Source organism: Maylandia zebra, linkage group LG3 (genome assembly GCF_041146795.1).
Source record: "Maylandia zebra isolate NMK-2024a linkage group LG3, Mzebra_GT3a, whole genome shotgun sequence".
NCBI lineage: Eukaryota > Metazoa > Chordata > Actinopteri > Cichliformes > Cichlidae > Maylandia > Maylandia zebra.
In genome coordinates, this window is record NC_135169.1 from 40,150,116 (window position 1) to 40,168,954 (window position 18,839).

General features: G+C 43.9%; 1 protein-coding gene across 20 annotated transcripts in view; it reads right to left on the bottom strand.

The window, feature by feature from the left end:
- The window catches only part of LOC101465762 (adhesion G protein-coupled receptor L3), a 266,208-nt gene extending 248,982 nt beyond the window's left edge, over positions 1–17,226 (bottom strand). For 9 of the 20 annotated variants that reach the window (XM_004554470.4, XM_076881853.1, XM_012919999.3 and 6 more), the window contains exon 1: positions 16,555–17,225. The gene's annotated coding sequence lies outside the window, so the exon portion shown is untranslated. Of the gene's footprint in view, positions 1–16,554 lie in introns of all 20 variants that reach the window. The other 11 variants (XM_076881844.1, XM_076881846.1, XM_012919994.3 and 8 more) reach the window with 2 other exon arrangements.
- Positions 17,227–18,839: the final 1,613 nt, after the last annotated feature.

An 18,839-nucleotide genomic window follows, 5' to 3' on the forward strand; every position in this document is an offset into this window, starting at 1 on the left:
TTAACGCACATCTGACAAGAGCTTTTAAAACGCTCGCACGCACACGCGCGCACACAGACACAATGCCACCAGCACTGCTATCCATGCAGAAAATTGGACAGCCATCCTTCAGCTCCGACATAAATCTGTGGGGTGGCAAAACGCATCGGAGAGCAATATAGCATAGAACGAGTCTCCGCTGAATCCAAAAAAGTAATTGAATTGGGGATGAATATAGACGGGGTGGGATGAGAGTTGACGGAAAACACGTCTTTGGAATTTGATGCTCGGCAACACAACGTTTACAGGGAAGATGCGGGTAGGTGCTGTGAAGGGATCAAACGGCAAATTATCACAGAGAACGGGAAAGTAACCAGCGAGTTTGAAAGGTTTTTGTTGTATGTGCTGTTTGTCCTTCGTGCAAAGCTAAAACCCCTCAACTCCCGATAACGCGCCTCTTCTGTAAGATTTCCTCTGCTGCTCAAAATATCCACTATCAGCCGATAACCTTAACCTAGATACAATGTTGCCACGTACTGAGCGGCAAAGGTCTCTTCCTCCGAGTCCCAAGGCTACCTGCCAGCTAAATCACATTTGTAGGGTCATATTAAACATGTAGCCCTGAGGGGAGAAAAAGCCCAGCAAATAATGATGAGCATTTTTCTATTACTGAACGCCTGCATTGCATTATTTCCATGCTTCTGCGGTACCATGTGGCGATGGACTGTTTTATCTTACTATATGGGCTGTAGAAACAGGTTTAATTCTTCGCCAGCACAGGAGGAGATAAGCTCCAAGTTTTCATCAGGCCACCTGCAAAGACCAAATGTGACTGGATTCAGTGAAATGAAGAAAGAAAACCCCAGTTGCTAGTCTGGGCAAAAAAAAGTTAGAAGACAGGGCGGCACAGATTCTCTACCTTACATGCATTTTCTCTACGGGGTATTGAACAAAACAAGGATAACCTTTACAATACAATCTAAAAGTGCCTTTAACCCCTCCTCCCCAAAACCCACCTGTAATGCCAGACTGTCACTGACAAGAAACAAGAAAATATCATGGACGTGAGCAGCAATCTGTTCAATCGCAAACTGAAGACATACTGATGTAAAAGCTGCTCTTTGATGCAGGCAGCACATGTGCCATATCTACCTGTTTTCGGTAAATGCAAAAAAAGCAAACACTGCATCTGGTTTAGCCAAATATCCTCAGTGCACAACGAAGTGTTTGCCGTTTGCTTGGTGGATGGTTGTGTTGGATATCTGACTTTATCAATTAAAGACAACATTTCACCTCCAGCCACAGACCTGCAATTTCCCTTTCATTAACCGTAATCCTTCTTAAACTACGACCATGTGTTTTAATTGTCTTGCCCCAAAAGCGTTCCGACATAACCAAGTATTCATCCTTCATGAAAGTTCATTTCCCATAACTACGAAACATGTAATAGCTGCCAGGTGCAAAGTTAGCCAAAATAAATTACTGAACATTTAAATTAAAATACTTTAAAAAGAAATAGCATTGTATAACTATCCAATGTTCCAGAGTTTCACGAGTTCTTCCAATGTGCTCACATTTCAAATTAGTACATTTTACCCTTTTATTTATTATTATAATGTGATAATAATTGTACAATGAAGTGAATATGGAATAGCGACAAATGTGGTGTTAAGATTAGTTTTTTGTATCTATAGGTTTACAACTATAGATGGTTGGATGGTTGTGTTGGATATCTGACTTTATCAATTAAAGACAACATTTCACCTCCAGCCACAGACCTGCAATTTCCCTTTCATTAACCGTAATCCTTCTTAAACTACGACCATGGGTGGCTGTAGCTCAGGTGGTAGAGCAGGTCATCTACTGATCGGAAGGTTGGTGGTTCGATTCCCGGCTTCCCCTAGTCTGCATGCCAAATATCCTTGGGCAAGATACTAACCCGAAATTGCTCTCCGATGCATCCATCGGAGTATGAATGTGTGTGAATGTCAGTTGTGCTTGTGTGAATGGGTGAATGCACAAGTTGTGTAAAGCGCTTTGAGTGCTCAGAAGAGTGGAAAAGCGCTATATAAGAACTAGTCCATTTACCATTTAATACCAATATTTAAAAAGTTAAAAATCAGCTATATTGGACTATATATACCTATATGTCAACTTGTGTTTATGGTGTTACAAACGCATGTCGCCAACATACCCCTAAAACGACTGAAATTGGCAAATAGCTAAAATCAGCAGATAATATGGGTCAGGCCCTAGTTCTGCTGTAACACTGCACAACTCCTAACTACAGAGTTTTCGTGATGGCCGATTAATTTTCCACGGACTTCACAGGAAGTGAGTGGTTGGCATTAAGTGCCCTAAATATGAAGTGTTCACTCAGCCCAGGCAGCTCTTGCCTAAAATATGTCTGAGACGGACTAGCTGCTGGTCCGTGCGAAATATAAGAAAAGATGCTGGTCCTCCAGGAATCGGGTTTGTGGACCAGACGACATTTTAACTGGGCGTGATAACTTGTTCCATCCACGCAGCTGAGGTAACAGGATAGCGAGACACCAAATGGCAAAGCTTTCCACAGGTCTCAGAAACTGTTGACTGTCAGCATCTTTCTCGGTTTCAGTTACATGGGTTACGCATAGGTCGAGAATGAAATTTTAAAACAAGGCTTGTAGGTCGTAAGATTGGTTCAGCATATTTTGAATTCCATTAAAATTGTATATGAAAACAAACTGCCGGTGCATGGTAACAGACACAACCAGACAGATGGCTGCCAGAGTGGGGTTTCTTATGCATGACGAATTGCCGCATCTGTTGGTGTGACTGTGCAAAGCTCGCGGTCGGGAAAAGTTCTCAAGAAAACAGGAGGAAGCGTCATCTGAAAACAGGCAAACAAAAGATACACTTGTCGTCTGACTCCGACGTAAAAGCTCTTTTTAGAGTCGTGTACCACAGCTGAGTCGGACAGGACTCCTACGAGAACCCGAGGGCACTCAAGGTGGCAGTAACTCTCCAGATACCCAGGTGAAATCACCAGACGCCGTGTCTGAAATGGGCACGAATCCTCAGGGTAAACGTGCAGAAAGAACTCGAGGGATCCATCCACAAGCTTTGTCACACGTTGTCATCCAAGTTACAAAAATCCCCACGAACGGTTGGCCAAACTTTGTCAGATGTCAAAACAGATCACAAAAATCATCAAAACCCCATCGAGATAAAGTGCTCAGGTGGCATCTTTCCAGACCTGAGTTCCTTTTCAATTCAGTTGTACTCCCTAATTGGATAAAAAGCATTGTTTGATGTGCATGCTCTTATTGTATTAAAAAAGAAAAAGAAGCAGGAAAGTCATACACGAAGCCCACCTTGTTTGTCTGCAGTGCAGCGATAGCGAAGGTTACAATTGTCTCTGCCTCCCTCAGAGGCGTCTGGAGATGCAGGGCGAAAAAATCGATGCACAAAAAGCACTTCATTCCAACTCAGTTTCAACCTTTACTGCCAGTATAATTAAAAGTGGCTTCTATGGACATTCCAATCCAAATTTCTCCATCAGCTGGATGTATCCTGCTCCAAGTCATCAGGACTAATTTCAAAGGGGAAAAAGGCTTCCCACAGGAATGTCATGGCATCACGTATGAAGGACCCGTCATTATTGAAGGTTGGTTATCGTCCAGCTGTTTGGTGACTGGATGTGTACAACAGCACCAAGAAATGGAAAAAGAGGTCGAGACACTGATGATATTAGCTGCTTCATTTTAACTCCTGTATTATTATCACAACAGGAATCTGTGACCTCAGAAAGCAATCGGAAAACCCGCAAAACCTTGTTTGTCGTGTTTAATTCCTATCAAAGCGACAGAAAAAGTGTGAAGCTATTTTTTTTATTTACACGCGGCGTCCAACACTGATAACACCAGCTGAGAGACAGAAATTACCAAATTACCTGTGTGTCATGGCTGCATCCAAGCTGCTGGACCAATTATTTCTGCACTGCTGCAATTGCAAAGGCCTCTCCAGCTGTGTTTGACACAAAGCTGGCTTAGGGAGGCTTACTACTGACCAAAAACATAAACAAGATTACAGGAGCCTAACCTTTCAGAGCGCTCATGAGTGACAGCACAACTCACGCTAAATGGACCTTTGGTTTGGCGCTGTCAAAAGGGGCGGATTGTCTCTTCAAGACGAGACAAAAACGCTTCGGGATTGAACAGTCGGGCAACGGCAGAACAAGGTGATCCTTGTTGTCCATACCGATCGATGACGGCTTGTTCATTAGCGGAAACTGCACAGCACACAGAAATATTAGAAAAAGACAACAGCAGGTGCAATAAAACAGGATTACAGATGACTGCCGAGCTCCAGCATTCCACTGATTGCTTCCAAAGCAATAACTACTACCTTATTAATCATTAAGGGCAAAATGAATTCCACAAAGGGTTGACCTACATTGACCCGAGTTAACTCAGTTGTCTGCAGTTTCACAATTTCCCCAAGCAGGACTAGCATGCTTACTGTGTTAAGCTATTTGCTCCATGTCAACCTGACTTTTAGCTGCATTTATTATGTATGAGAGGGTTAAAAGGGGTCCATGAGAAGATTATAAAAGCTTAACATTTTGATGAGATTAATCTAGCTATCAATCTTTGCATGCACAGGGTAGTGAACCAATTATGATGTGGAAGTCAGTGAACAAATAACGTTTCCATCTTTGCATGACTGTATGTTCTGAACAGCTTCAAACGCATTAATTGGAGGGAGCATTATTCCTCTGCCATCCAACCTTAAGAAAAATTTATATCATAAGCATGTCAAGTGTTCTCGCGAGGAACAGAGAAGTGGAGGGGATGTGGGGAAGGGTCGGTGCTCGCAACTAGCGCACACTGTCAGAAGATAGAGAATCACTGTGGAGAGCAGGAAGGGGAGTGGATGTCATTTGCCTGGAGAGGCCGATCTGACATCTCAACTCCCACTGTCTGTCAGTCTGCCTTCCCCGTGATGTATGGATGTTATATGGCACCGCTCACCCAGCAGAACCAGTCAATACTACCATGCTGAGGAATGTTAGAGCATGAGACAATGGGAGCCTGTGACCCTTGTTATGGAATGACAAAACTCCGAGAGGGTGGGGGGGGGGCTGAAGCGATCTGGGCTTACGAAGAGGAGGGGGGAGGGAGGCTGTTTCATCATTCAATATCACATAGTCTGCAGTCCTGTGGTGGCATTTGAGAAATTGCACGTTGGAAAACAACTAAACAAAAACGGCTTTATGGATGCCATCTGTGGCTGCGTTTAGGTTGGTTTACTGGCAATAATCCAATGTGTATTTTAAATACAAAAATAATAGAAATCAAACATTGTCGGGTAAAGAGAAAGGGAGGGGGGGACCCAACCCTACTGGGCTTATTTTCTTTATTGCTTCTGGTATTTGTGTCTCCAACCAGCCTCCATCAGGACAGAATCAGGCTTTCAATGTACTGCATTAAGAAGTATTACAAAAAGACTGGATTACGTGAGGAAACAACATCGTTTAAATTCATCTGTGTGCACAATCTGTAGTACTACATCTGAAATAAGAACTTAACTAAGAAGGAAAACATTTTTGCTCTGCGTTTTTAGCCACATCGCAGCTAAAAAGTCACATTTCTACTTGCAGTCGTTAGGCGAAATGCTGAAAATTACCAAAAGGGACACAAAGTGTCGATTTCTTAACTGATCGCACACGTCGCCTATTAGGACCCCCGAGATGTGTTTGCTCGTAACGGAAGAGAGGGGTGAAAAATTCTGCACGCCACATAAAACGCCCGATACGGCCCTCGAACCGAGGTGAGGTCTCTGCGCATGCAGGCGACAAGCAAAAGACCCCCGTTTCTCCAGCTCGTAGCCCACGGGGGCTCTGTTCCTGCCTGCACGCCAGTGCCGTTATCTGCTGCTTATTATTTGGCTGAATGAGCCGGAGCGGGGCTCATGGGGCTCGCTTCTGACATAATGACTGATTACAGTCTTGTGGCTCCCTTCTAAGAAATCCCACTGTTGCCACCATTGCGCCAAGGCAGCTCAACATCACACAGGCGAGACCAATGTACGAGTGGAATCAGAGGAGGACGGGGGTGGCTGTTTTTTTTTACAGTGACAGCATAACTGTTACCCAGTCACTGAGCTGTCATGACTGACAGAGACCCCGGTGGACACCTGGGTCATCAACCTACTTGTCATCAGGTGTCTTGTTAACAAGCACCTCTTGAAATAATAACTAGACTGCAAAGAAGAGAAAAAAAGTGGCTAAATAATATTCTGCATTTTTTAATTGGACCTCGAATAGTTAGGCTACATTTGCTCTTCTCCTTCCTGCAGGAATGTGATACATACTAATGCCTACCGACATCAAGCCCATAACATGAGCCTTCTATGTCTGGAATGAACCATCCGCAAAGCACAAAACCTTTTATTTCCGAAGGCACAATGCATTCTCACTTGTGAATATGAAATACAGATGCCTGTGTGACAGGAAGTCGGAAAACAACACAGAACAGGCGCTGTCAATAGCTACTGTTTCCAAACAAGAAGAGTCACGCTGTCAGCACTTTTCAAACGCCAGCTTTCAGGCAGTCAATTAGGTTCAAGGTGAGACAAAAATGTGTTGTCATTTAAACGGTTTTGCTCCATTGGGGCGGTGCATCAATTCAGTCATCTCCATTCCAGAGGTGACAAAGGGCTGGCAGGGAAGTTTATATTTGCCAGTAGATACACAGTTCTGCTGTCATTACACCAACCTGAGATGAAGTGGGGATTTGCAGGTGCGCACATTTAAAATGCGCCATTCCCTGCGAGCAAAGCTTCATAAAGACGGGAATAAAAAAACAAAAACAAAAAAAGGGGGCCTACCGCCGAGGAAGCTGCTGGCTGAGGTGCAGCGCCGGCCCCCTCCTACTCCCACGCTCCTAAACCCAATCCCGTGCCATCGATTAGGAAAAAATCAATTTAAGTCACAAGCTCAGAGAGGAGACGCTAAAATGCTGCAATACATTTTGAAGTTGCAAATGGAATGAGGTTTTGATGAACTCCACGAATTCACCTTGGTTTAATAAATGACAAATATGCCCTCTCTTAATTAAGAAAAAGAGAAAACGACCCTCGTGCGATAGAAGCATAAATCTTTCAGCGCGGAGCTATCCACGTGTATGAAAACACTTTAATTATCTGCCTTCAAAGAAAAAAAATAGCATCTACTCTCAGGAAATCTTATCAGGTATGAATGGAGAAATGGTATTTTAATTTAAAAACATTAAGCAGGATATTGTAATGCACATTTCTGCGAGGCATTCATGTTTTGTGTTCAATTACAAGCTCTTTTGAACTGAAAGCATGTCAGAAAAAAAAATGTTATAATGGATTTTTTTAGAACCCACAGATAACAGCGTAACACTATTAAAATTTATGTTTTTCAGTTTGCTCGGATCTTTTCAAAGATGTTGAACTGAAGCGTGGATAGATACCTGAACCGGCATACTAGCCTTGAGCCCGAGGACCCGAGGGTCGGAGGGTTCGTCTGTGCCAGGCGGGCAGGCGATTCAGTGCCTCACAACAAAGAAGCTCAAAACAGCTACAAACAGAGAGCTTAAGGAGACGAAACAACCCAAACTCGACATCGTTTAAATGGCACATGTACACGTCTGTGCCCAGAGGTCCCAATTACTTGTGGTACTTCTAGAGTTGGCGGAAGCACCTTTAGCTATCAGGGTCTTTTTCTGTGGGACAAGCTCCCAGGTTGGATTCAGGAGGCAGACACCTTCTTTACCTTTAAAAACAAGCTTCAGACCATCCTCAGGGCTGGACTTTAATCCTCGCTGCCATAAACTCCTTGAGTACTTCTCCGCATACATCCTCATTCTCTTTTGTCTTTTTTCCTCACTCCTCAAGCCGGTCATGGCAAACCGATGTTCCTTACTGAGCACAGGGGTCTTTTCCCATCAACGCAAAGTCTGTCGCCAAGTTGACTCAGAGAGGACTGTCAAAGCACCGGGGTTCGCTTTCTAACACTGCAGGACGGATTCAAGAGACGAGTACAGTTGTCCCTCGATATAACGCGGTTCACCTTTCGCGGCCTGACTGTTTCGCGGATTTTTTTGCTTTTTTTTATTACAGTGTATTGCGTTCTGCGTCCCAATCGGCTGTAGACCACCGTCAAACAATCTCCTCTGTGCCGTGTCTCCTGTACAGTACAGAATGGGGTCAGCTTGGCAACTTTACAAAAATCTTCGATCGCTAGCAGTGCGACTCCGAAGTGCTGTACCGCATGTTTGTAAGTTTTCTCCTCAACAAACACAACAATGTCTACGAAACGTTTTGCACCATCAAAGGCACCTGCGGTAGCACCCAAAAGGCAGTGGAAGATGCTAACCATTGCACAAAAAGTAGGACTTCTGGACATGCTAAAGGAAGGTACAAGTTAACGTATTTTTCGGATTGTAATATAATACTGGACAAAGGTTTGAACTTGGCTACTTTGCAGATTTCACCTATTATTTTTAAAATGTAACTCCCGCGATAAACGAGGAACGACTGTATTGTTAATTTTATATCACTTCCTGGTTTATTTCTTGATTCATCATCAAAAAACATGAATGCAACCAACCATTTAGCGATACCCCTTTTTATTCAAATGGCTAGACTGAGAGGGGGGCTAAGTTGTTATGTGCAAATCTGCACCTGATATTTGCAGATACAGCAGCCAGAGAACAAGGAAGCTATCTTCATCTCTCTTTGCTGGCCAATTAGTGGTCAGATCAGGAGGTCCCGATGGTTTAGGGAGGCGTAAATACTAACCGTCCATTTCCATTCATTTGTATGCGGCTGCAGGTGCACTACCTTATTATGTATTCAAGCCCAAACCTGCCTCCCAAACAGGCCATAAATTAACTTCTTTTAGGGCTTCGGTCTCAGAGAAGCATTGCATCTTTGTTTGAAATCCTCTTCCCTCATCTAAAGTTCACAAAGGAAGGGGTTGAGGAGGGGACTTCAGAACAAAAGAAAGCTATCGATATAGTAGCAAAAAAACTTTGGTGTTATACTATAAAATGCACATAGACAAATGTATCAGATTTTACAGAGTAGTAAAGAGGCTGATGTACTGCGGCTCCGTCAGGCTTTGTCAGTTTGATAGCTTTTGGATACCTTTTAACACCACCGACAGGGTCGTAAGAGTGGCTTGGCTTGCTTTAAATGCTAAGTTGACATTTTTGGGTCCATATCTGCACTCCAGACGAGAATCTATCCTTTTTCCCCCTCCCTCTTAAACCTTCATTTTCCCCGGTCCGGGTCTGCCATCGTGGGCCTCGTGTTAACAGCGCCGTACGAGAAACCGCTTTTTATGGAGATACAGATCCAGTGAGTGCTTACTTCATCAAGTAAGTAGCGACTGATTGGACTCTTCTGCTGTTCAGTGGTCATGTACTGCAGCCGCTCTTATCTGCAAGCATTACAAGAAAAACAGAAAGCACGCATTCTGCATTTATATCTGCGGAAGCTAGTTAATGTTTTGTGCTCGCGCCTTCTTGTCATGCAGTCTTTGTATCTCTGCCTGCAGAGGTTGTTGAGTGTTAAAATGTGCCTGCTAAGTGTTTTGACCCCCCCAGGGACAACTTAACTAAGTGTCAAATTAAGGGTGCAGGGTTGGCTTGCAGATAATTAAAACTGCAGTCTGAAAAACATAAGAATTTTTTAAAGCGCACTGACACCGGTCACGGTAACGTATAAACTCGAGCTTGACAGCGAACCAGCCTTGCAGGCCTTTATTAAAATTGAATGCATAAATTAATGTGACATGCCAGGGCAATTCAAAGCACAGCCGAAGACTGGGGTGTTCCGCCAGTGCGGGAGCGGAAGCAACACTGAAGCAACAGTCGAATTCACATGCAACCGGTGATCTTCTGCCTACCTAAGAACTGCTCAACGTCCTTTTCCTATTCACCGGATGAACGGGGGCGTGCCCACCCACTCTTTTCTATACAATTTAGCAAATAATACTATGAAAGGGTGCTCCTGTGGAAATATAAGCAGGCCTACGTTGTGACAGAGTTATCAACAGCAGCACATGAACCAGCTTGCACTGTTCTCTAAGATAATTTGCCAAAGACACTGAGGCAGACCACCCAGCTATATTAACACCCACATAAGCAAAGTTTCTATGTAGGGAAACTGCAAAATATCCTGAGAAATCAGAAAATGATGCTACTACAGGTGCATTGTTGGAAAATTGGTCGGGTTTACTAAATACCAGATGAACTCACTAATCCAGAAATAGATGTTTTTGCCTCACCCTGTGTTTTTCTGACATGTATTTTACTATATATCTAAAAAAAATGGTAAAAGTGTTATGTTTCTACACTGCAATAAATACACAAAAAAGATAACATTGATGCCTTGCGTTCAAACCCTTCCTCGAGTAACCTCTGCTAAAACTTTGCTCTTGACGTAACAAATATTGATGCATTTCCCTGCATCCTACAACTATAGCGGCATTTTAAAAGGCATCTAAAATGCTCTCAAACACCGGGGTCACTGTCTCCACAGCTACGCAGAATCAGGGAACTAATTGTCCGTCCTTTCCATCGAGCACCAGCTGAAGTCTCCATTTCAACTCTAACCCCATTTCCTACAGTTTAGTGTTCATGGGGTTGTGAAAGCTTGTGTCAAAACCTTTGTGTCCAAGCTCTTTATGAGACAGGACAGCTAAAGTGTTGAGAGGCACGAACCTCAAGGACCTTTCCGTGGCCATGTGCCTCCTTTTTTTTTTTTTTTTCAGCCTTTGCTTTTCTTCTTGTGTGACATTCCTGACAGAGAAAGGGCCCCAGCAGACTGACCTGTCTCACTCCTAACAGCATGATAACTCCAGTCTTGGGGACGTTTGAAAAACCAAGAGCCCTGAGGAATGTGAATCCGCTCCAGCGGGTGGCCAGCTGGTGATTTCTTTATTTACTTTTAAAGGAAACAGGTTTAAATAAAGTAAAGACAAAAAAACCCTGCACATTTGGAAACTGTATCTAGACTACATATGTGTGTTTATAGGATTATACAGGAGACACAGCTACCTATCATTTAAAACACACAGGAGAAAAATCAGCCACCAAATACAAAACTCCCTGAAGATGTTCGTGTGATGCTTAGCACGTCAGCATCCAGCCGCAGGGATAAACAATCATTCGACTGCAAAATAGGTTTTTTAAATCCATCACTTAGACAGCCTTTATGAGAATTCAGAAAGCTCTTCTTCTGTAGTGTCCTTATTTTAAAAAACACACTTGTCATGGATTTTATGCAGTTCTGAGTTATGCTTATGATAGGTAGGAAAAAAGGTATACTCTTCAAACATCTGTGTCAACCTGCATACAAAAGCTGCAGAATCAGTGCTGACCAGCAGCCCAAAGAACCAAGTGTTGCTAATTACACTATATGTTCATCTAATTAACCATTTAGTGCATCTGTGGTTTGAAACCAGATGGGCTACATGTGACCCTCCTACCAGCTAACAACAGAAAAGACTGGAAAAACGCTGCCTGGACTGATGAGTCTCGAGTTTTGCTATGACATTCGGATGGTAACGTCAGAATTTGGACGTAAACAACATGAAAGCATGGCTCCATCGGTTGAGGCTGGTGTTGGTGGTTCAATGGTGTGGGGGGATAATTTCCTGACACACTTTAAGTACTTTAGGGTGTTCCTCCATGCTGTCTCCATGCTAACACATTTGCCTTACATGCGAAAGACCTCTGATTTGAGACCAGGAGATACAAATCCAGCCTCAGGTGGGGTTCACTAGCTAGTGCACTTCCTAGTGCGGCTCAAAAGTTAGGATAAACGGGATGGTTACATCAGGAAAACCATCAGGTGTAAAATCTGTACTGTTGGAGCAGCTGAAACTCTGGACCTACTTGTACCAATCAAATTGTTGAAATCCGGCCGTCACCTGAATGCTGTTGCTGATCATGCCTATCCCTCCATGACTGCAGAAACTGTTTCCTTGAACATAACATCGAGTCACCAGATCTCAGTCCGATAGAGATCTTTTGGGATGCCTCGTAGATTTGCTGTCATTTTCATGTCAACACGGACCAAAATATCTGAGGAATATTCGCAGCACCTTGTTGACTCCATGCTGTGAGAATGAAGGCAGTTATGAAGGCTTAACCTAGTACTAGCCAGGTGTAAACTCAGGCTCTTTGTCCCACAGTGTGTCTTTGTCCTGTCTCCCTCCCCTCATCTCCAGCCTGTCAACAGATGGCCATCCCTCCACGAGCCTGATTCTTCTGGAGGCTTCTTCCTGTTAAAAAGGGAGATTTTCCTTCCCGCTGTCTCCAAGTGCTTCCTCACAGTGGGAGTTTTTTCTGTTACTGTAGGGTCTTTACCTTACAATATAAAACACCTTGAGATGACTGTTGTTGGGATTTGGCACTGCATAAATAAAGCTGAATAGAATTATTACTAAGGTGTGCAATGACTGTCATTGTCATGATTTCACCCAGCTCGTTCTTATAGATGTTGCTGCGCTATCCCCCAGCTGTTTATTACATCAATTGAGCTTTCCTATTGGTGGTGCAAGTATGACCACAGAAGGCTTATGAGGGCATGTAATTCTAGTGGGAGCTCCATGGGGAGCAGTTAGCCTCAGCAAGCCCACAGAACTCTGGACTAAGAGCACCTTTTCCTCACTAGATTTACTCTTCATAGCCTTTTCGGACCTTTCCCCCCCAAAAATAGCACATAGCAAAAATATCAGTGGGCAGTACAGCAGGGCTCTTTCTGTACTGTACAGTAAGTAAGCCCCCAGACTTTTAGTATGAGCAAATATCAAAGCACAGCCATCATCTTGGATGATAACACGGTTTTAAAATCACAAGGCTTTCTAAAGCTTCAGATATTTTGTCGTATCTCCAGGAGCCCCAAAACAATGGACAGCTGCAGTCATTAGACTGACAGAAAACACAACTCTCAACTTGTTAATCTCAGTTTCCATTTCCAGTCCGGCAGCGCCTCCAACGCTTACCGATTTCCGTGTGGGAAGGAGATTTTTTTGTGTGTGTTTTTTTCTCCACTGAACCAATCACCAAAGACCAAACTATTCTCCTGGAATTTAACATCACTTTAAGTTAACACTGATGTCAACATAGCGTCGTGTCGGGGTTTTAAGAGACGAGCGTGTACAAACAGCTCAGGATCTTCCTCCGTTTGCCGTTCAGTCGCCGTGCCTCGGGGGTGCCAAAAACAAGCAAGCACCGACGGTTTAAAATATCCCTGTCGCAGCAGACAGCTTGATAATGCTTGACAATGGATTTAAAGGTCTGGGTCCAGGCAAACAATCTCATCTAGCCCTACAGTAATTGCTAGTTGCCAAAAAAACAAGTGTTGTGTTTTGCCATCTCCACCTCTTCCGATTTCTCCTAAATAAATAATACAAATAAATCCTCTCCTCCATTAGCGCTAATGTACAAAATGAAAAGAAAATCACAGTCAGAGCTCTGGTCCCACTGTGCACTGTTTGTATGAGCGCAAAAATAAAGAAACAAAGAAAAGAAAATATAACTGTGACCTCTGCTGCTGTGCATGTAGTACGTGACCTTGAGCATTATTCAGGTTTGCAGTTTCAGTCTGACGACTACACCACAGGCAGTTGTGTAAGAGAATAAAGAGGGATTCATTTACTCAGTGATTCTGCTGTAGTGCTTCTCAAATAAGGGTCAATTAGTACAGCGTTTGGAGTCTTTATCGCTGGTTTTAACTTACCACCAGAGGGGTAGCTTTTACAGCACAAGTCCAGCATCTCTAGAGTCTAATTGATTTCTTGAAAGCCAGAAAGTTTGCACTTCATTTTTAATCCTGTTTCTAGCAGGGATGCACCAATATATCGGTATATTTATATAATCCTCGCTGACTGCAACTAGAAGATGTTTACCAGTGGCTCTGGTTTGTGTTAAAATGCCCTAAATTTGAATGCAAAATCACAAAAGATGTTGACAAATGCAACTCTCCGGAGAGTAGAGTGGGTTTTTTTCCCCCCCAATTGATACACCAGTAAAAGCCCTCGCTGTACATAATATGAGCCTGCATAAGCTAACCTATGAAGAAAATTGAGAGGCCTATATCTCCATTCATACGCCAACAAGAAATTGGATTCCTCCCGACTGGCAATTGTGTCCAAAAAGAAAGAAAAAGAAAAATCAAATCAAATAAATGGAGCTGCCTAAGGAGAGAAATTCTCTTGCTGAAAAGCTACACAACATCAGCGGAGTTTTAAAAAAACAGGGTGGGGATGGGGGCATCATAGAGATCCGACAAAATGAGAAGGGGGGGAGCTTTCCAGCAAGGGCACTGAATTAACCCATATTAGTGTAATACAATGCAACAGGAAGAAATATGTGCCAGCACAAAGTGTTGGGCTCACACTGTGAGGAAAAAAGAAAAAAAAAAGCACGATGGAGTGAGTCACTCAGCAGACAAAAGCATGCATGAATTTGTCTCTCACGCCGCCTCTAATGAGTCATGTCAGTGGTTTTCAAGGTGAAGGGTTGTGATCATTCCCGGGAAAAATAAAATAAAATTAAAGAAAATTGATTTAATTTCTAAGAGCTTAGGAAAAAGAGGGTTAGGGGGGAAATAATAGCAGATAGCTGAGAGACAATTAAGAGCATAAGAAGTGACAGTGCAGCAGGGCTGTTTCTGTGTCCATCCCTCCCCACCTGGCGTCATCTCCCCGCGTTCCCTTACCCGAGGTAACCGATTCAATCAATACATCAGGCGGCAGCTCGAGTCAAGCTCCATTTTCCTACCGTGACGGCAGCTCAGGGAAAAGCAAGGGAAGAATTATTTTATTTTCATACAGCTCCGTCCCGTCAGGTATCCCACCGGACGTCGGGTTCAGCCGCTGTTACGTTAAATGTAACCTAGTTTATATTCCGCAAGGAGCGACGTTTAGCTGAATCAAGACCGATGAGACACGTGGAAAAACAAAGTGCAAGTTGACATTGCGGTTTAGTCATAAAGCATCGGATGTCCCCTCCAGTTTCCCCTGGAGGAGGAAGGCAAAGTTTTTATTGTTGGTAGAGGAAAACTGACTGTGTGCGTTTCTGTGCACACGCTGTGCATATGTCTGCTTCTCGCCTGCTTGGGGGCATTTTCACCGATGGAGATTATATGACAGATGGTGCTGCAGTCCCCGGCATAATGAATGTAATTGTCAGATAAGGATACAGCCAACAACGGCGTTAATGACATCCTGAAAAGGAGTTTTTAGGAGGGCTGGGGTGGGGTGCGTGGAAGTTAGTCACAATTCTGAAGTACAAGAAGCCAAAAGCCTGGCTGAAAAACTCATGAAAGATCACCCCCACAGGCCACAGCTGTTATATTATTCAGCATCAAATAGAACAAGTAGAAGAAGAAGGAAGGAAGAAAATCAAACCATATTCTAAATGATGAATTGGAAATGAAGGGCGTCACTGTGCAGCGATGAGAAAACTTCTGATCCGATTCAAAGCGATGGGCTTAGTTACCTTTTCCGCTTTGATTCTGATGTTGAAAGACAGTGTGCTGTCTTCACATCAAAGAATTCGGTGCAGTGCCCCCTCAACCTCAACCCTGCATTTCTCTCACACAGACGCCGGGCAACACGGCTTCCTTCAGCTCAGGACTCACCTTTCTCTCTTTTTACGTGCATGCATAAATTAATCCGTGCATTATTTGCGTGGTTGCTGCTGCTTTGTTTGGTTTTATTTCCCCGCGCTGCAGCACACGTTCAGCTGCAAACACTGACACTTTTAGAAAATGTAAACAAGTCATGCTGACTGAGAGTGGAGGTATATGAAGATCCCGCACAGCCTACGCCAATAAACTGCATATTTCGCTCTTGAGGCACAGTCTACCTATTATAAAATATTTAGACCACTCACACCACTGCATCTACCCTCACACAACACAGGCCTATTCGGGCATCTTTGAAAGACACACACACGCACAGTTCAGCCCTTGCAATCACGTCTCAGCTGCATCCCATTCAAACCACAGCGAGACATCCTCCTTAAATCATGAGGCAAAGAAACTAAGAAAAAGAAAACTTCATTCATAGGAATGCAGCGGATATGCAACTTATTTAAAAAGACATTTAACAAATGGGGGAAAGCACTACATGTCGTTTTAAGCGCCTTTTGATTGGTATGGAAACCAGCTCACTTTAACCCTCCAACAGGACGTTTAATAAGTCCAAAAATACACGAATAAATAAATAAATAAAACGGGGTGAAATTTCATATTTCCAAATTTCGATCTGACGGGCGCTGATTGCACCTGAACGCACCGATAGCCCGGCTAAAGTAATTAAAGAGTGGAGGGGACGCCGAGGTTGACATTATACATCACACAGAGCGTTTCTGCACCGCTGCAGGGGGGCGTCCATTCACGGGGATCATCATCATCACCATCACTCCCATCATCATCATCATCATCATCGCCCCGAAGCCCCCCAAATCTGAAGACAGCGGCGGGTATGCGCACAAACTGACGGCCAAATGCATTTTGAAGAAACACGAGCGTCACACTTACCGCGCATTTAGAAACGGCGGAGGAAATAGCACTCCGTCCTCAAAGTCAGCGTTAATTTCAAGTGTCTTTTCAGGTACAGTCCTTTACTGCACAGCGAGTGTGTGTTTGTGTGTGTGGGGGAAAGAGAGAGACTTGATGGGGGTCGAAGAGAGAGAGGGAGAGAGGAGGGCAGCGATTCCAAAGTGTTGCCTCCTGTCGCTCCGTTCAATATCCCCGTAAAAATCGCCTCTATCTGCCGCTGCTGCTCCACTATCCAGTGATGAAACAGCGGCTTCCTCGCGTTGCATCCACGGTACACTGTCCCCTTAGATCCCTTTATGGCACAAGGCGTCCTTTCTGTGTGCGGGGAGGCTACATCACGTCCCGTAAAAAGCTTGAAAAACGCCAGCAGCCCCTCTCGCCACCATGCGCTCACGCACACCAACACACGATTTAAAATAGAAGAAAAAAAGAGTATCCAGATGAATTTAAGTGGGGGGCAAATGAGGAGTGGGGACAAGAGGAGGTAGGGAAGGGAGGGTATCTTGTGAGAAAAGCTCCACGGAAGAGGTGAGGAGTGTGAAGAAGAAGAAAAAAGAAAAAGAAGCTAAGTTGTTTGGGTCCAGAAAAACTGAGCTCTCTGCGACTATGACAAACCAATTGCGCGCACTGGCTGGGAGTAATTCTGTACGGAGACCAAGGGGATTTGGAGAGCCAGTGAAAGGTGAGAGGAAAAACTCGGATGCGGACTGCCGCTCTCGCCGTGTACTCGGGCTCCACCTAGCAGCAAACACGAGATAACATCCTGCAAAGCAAGGGGAAGAAGAAAAAACCCTCCACCTATATCTCGCCTGAGGCTGGCAAGGAGTCCTATGTTATATTACATTCTGTGTGTGCGCCTGTGAATGCAATATTTATAAAGAAATCCTCTGCTTCTCTCTCAGAAGCTTCAGCGATTTTTAAGAATATAACTGGAGTAAGAAGTGTCCATCAAAAGCTTAATGGAGAGAAAGAAGGGGGGAGATTTTAGGTGATTATTAAGAAGAGTAATTCAGACGACTTAGCTGGAGGCTGGTACATATTTATCCCATGTAACTCCAGCTGTTCCCTTTACTTATATTATATAGCCAAGAGTATTCACTCCCCCATTGAAATCATTGAATTCAGGTGTTAGAATGTGCTTCAGCATACCAAGAAATTTTGGGCTATTTCAAAGTCCCTACTTTGTTAGAAAAGTTTGGAAATAGCCCCTTCCTGTTCCAACACGACTGTGCAAGAGTGCAAAAAGCAAGGCCCATAAAGACGTGGATGAACGAGTTTGGTGTGGAAGAAGTTCACTGGCCTGCACAGAGTACTGACCCCAACCCAACTGAACACCTTTGGGATGAATTAGAGCAAGACTGCAAGCCAGGCCTTCTCATCCAATACCAGTGTCTGACCTCACAAATGCGCTTGTGGAAGAATGGTCAAAAATTCTCATGAGCACACTCCTGAACCTTGTGGAAAATCTTCCCAGAAGTCTTGAAGCTGTTATAGCTGCAAAGGGTGGAAACATTATATTAAGCCTCGTGGATTAGGAATGGGGTGTCGCTCAATTCATACGCATGTGAAAGCAGACAAGGGAAAACCTTTGCCAGTATAATGCATTTTAAGCCTCAATCGAAGACAGTTTTACAAAATGTAACCCCGGGGTGGCAGATCGATGTAGAGATTAAAAAAACAAAACACTAAAATCTTTGATGACCTTTGAAAGCAGCCCCAGCTGCACCCCATCTCCAGCTGGAGCCAGCCAGCCACTCGCCCTCTCAATCATCCTATAGCCAATTAATCACTTTAATAATCCTAATTACAATCAAACAATAAGTAATCATCCAATCACTCACCCAGTGCTCCGCTAATGAGCCCATGCAAACACAGAGCTCGTAAAGCACATTTTTGCACTTGTTTCCCATCTGAAGAACACCTTGAATTCCTCAACACGGCGATGAAAAATAACCGGACGGCCGCTCTTGCAAAGATGCAGCGTTATCTCTGCCTGGCACTGCTTTCTTTGCGCTCCCAGCGCAAAAGGATTTCTTCAGGTAGAGGACTGACCAAAGCTCCCCGACATTACACTTGCATAAAAACCCAGGTAGCTTCAAAGTGACAGCTTAAGTGCCATGCAATACCAGTGCACATTAAAAGCCTACACTTTAGCAGTGGAGCGAACACCACAGCAATACTGGGAGAACCAGTTTCCTGCGGATTAAAAGAATACAGGCCCGATTCAGATCAGATCCTTTTTGTTTGACTTCCGGATAACACAC